The sequence below is a fragment of the Sciurus vulgaris genome (assembly GCF_902686455.1).
Source record: "Sciurus vulgaris genome assembly, chromosome: 13".
Classification (NCBI taxonomy): Eukaryota; Metazoa; Chordata; class Mammalia; order Rodentia; family Sciuridae; genus Sciurus; species Sciurus vulgaris.
The window spans coordinates 38,295,005-38,297,166 of NC_136474.1; the positions used below are offsets into that span (position 1 = coordinate 38,295,005).

Here is a 2,162-nt window from a genome sequence, read left to right on the forward strand (position 1 = left end):
GATGGATTTATTGGATTTTAAAGTGAAATCTGTATCCATTTCTAGCTTATGATTTGGAGATCTTGAAGCATTGGTGAATTTGAAAGTTATAGGTCAATGTTAAAGCTAAAAGGGGAGGAATATTAACATTTATGTTAAAGACAAAATTCCATTTTAACATTTAGTCTAAACACAAAGATGCATTTAAATATTATCCAACTGATTTGGCCTTCTGAAATTTTCTAATTAGTTACATATCCTTTGTTTGTTTGTTTTAATTTTTTACAAAACTATGTGCTATGTGCCCCAATCAAACAGGACACTACAGGCATTCCCCTAGCATCATGACATCTCCTGAATGAGCAGGTGTCAACCCCAGAAGAACCATCTGCCTCTTTGTGCAGGGGCCAGTGTGAGGTCCTGGGGTCCAGCTGGAGGTTCTGTCCTGCCTCCACAGCTGCAGGGAGGGAAGGCCAAACCCCAGGTCCCTGGTGCTCCCATGCCAAGAATGAGCAACATTATCCAACAGCTGTGGTGATGCCAATGATAACAGTCAGGATGAGAACAGTGATGGACACACAGATGGCAATCATGACTTTCTTCCTCACCTTCTTCTGGTTCTCCAAAGCTTTCTTGACATGTTCTTGCCCACGTTTCACATAGTCTGCTTAGCTCAGGATGTTCTTTTCTATCTGGTTGATCATCTCCCCCTGCATCTCCACCTCAGTAGCTAGAAAAGTGAAGATCTCATGAAGCTCAGGGATGCTGCTCCAGTTCAAGCTGCTGGATCTCACTGTGTCAATCTAAGATCTCATTTAGGGCCTGTTGAGTCACCTGCATCTCCTTCAGTATATAGACACAAACACCTCACTCTGCCCACTGTCCAGCATCTGTTCCAGTTCCTCATCAGAAACCATTCCAGCATTGGTGATTTTCAGCTGCCTCTGAATGCACTCCATGTTCTTCTCCTGGTATTCAGATTGCATGGAATTATGCTTGTTATGAGTTCCACAAATTGCTGGGACAGGACCCCATGCTGGGTTTTTCTCATTCTTGTGTTGACCGAGTTAAAATTCTCATCAGCTTCCTCCTTCTGATGCTCTCTGGCTTTCAGCTGGGTGCGGATCTCCCTTCCCAGCTGCTTGATCTCATCAGGCAGGTTCTGCAGGTCCTGCTTCATGCTCTCCTCTGGAAGGAATGTGGCCAGGATGGTGACCTCCTGCTTCTCCAACTCGCAGACTATTCTCCAGCTTGACCATAGTCTGACGAATTGTCTGGACCTTTAGGAAGAACTCATCATCTGGGTTCCCCTGCTGTGCTATGTCCAGGTTCCCCATAAGTGTGACTTGCTCCTTGTCCTCATCATCCAAACTGTTATACACTTGCCTCAGCTCTCGGGTCCTGTCCTGTATGGAGGCCGGAGCTCAAGATTCTAAGTTTGGAAGTTCCTTTCCTCACCCTGCTACCTCCAACACCCTCATAAGCAGCCAAACCCTACCCCCTTGCACTGTCCACAGTCAATGGGAAGGAGTCCACCTCAGGATTCCCCAAAGTTCCACAGGTTGGAAATCCCTTTTCTTCTCCTGCTCCCACACCCCTAGCCTTACTTATATATCTTACTTTTCTGAACCAGAGTGAATTTGTAGATCACTTATTTTCCTCTGATTAAAAGTAACACTGAATGAAGTCAACTTGTACTCCACAGAAAACCTCTGATGGGTTGAAAGCCATGATTGTTGTCAAATGTGAGTTGGCCTCTCAGGAAGGGAGTGAGTGTGATGGTGCCCCTTAATTCAGACACCAGGAGCCAGGTTCTGTGACGCAGACTCAATTTATTCAGGAAGTGCAAGAGTTTATATATGAGTGAGAACCAATCATCTTAATGAGACACCCAGGCCACTACTCAGGTTACATGTTTACAATACCATACTACAGGGTAGAGCAGACTTCTACTGGGGACCAGGAAGGCTCAAGAGGCATTGGATCATCACAGAGTGTACTCAGGTCACATGAAGAGAGCCCAGTGTTCTGTGCTCAAACCCGGTCCATACCTTAGATCCATGCCTGGTACACCCCAGGATTCTCTTCATTTTCCCCCTTTTTCTTTTTTGCCATCATAACCTGAGTTAACATGATCTGTCTGGTCTCAATTTTTGAGGTTCTGTTACAAAGGTAGTGAATAC

At 45.2% G+C, this 2,162-nt stretch overlaps 1 pseudogene across 1 annotated transcript; it reads right to left on the minus strand.

The window, feature by feature from the left end:
• Positions 1-410: 410 nt before the first annotated feature.
• Positions 411-1,331, minus strand: LOC306642880 (syntaxin-4-like; annotated as a pseudogene). The gene has a single exon. The product of its transcript is annotated as a syntaxin-4-like (transcript).
• Between the last annotated feature and the right edge of the window lie 831 nt (positions 1,332-2,162).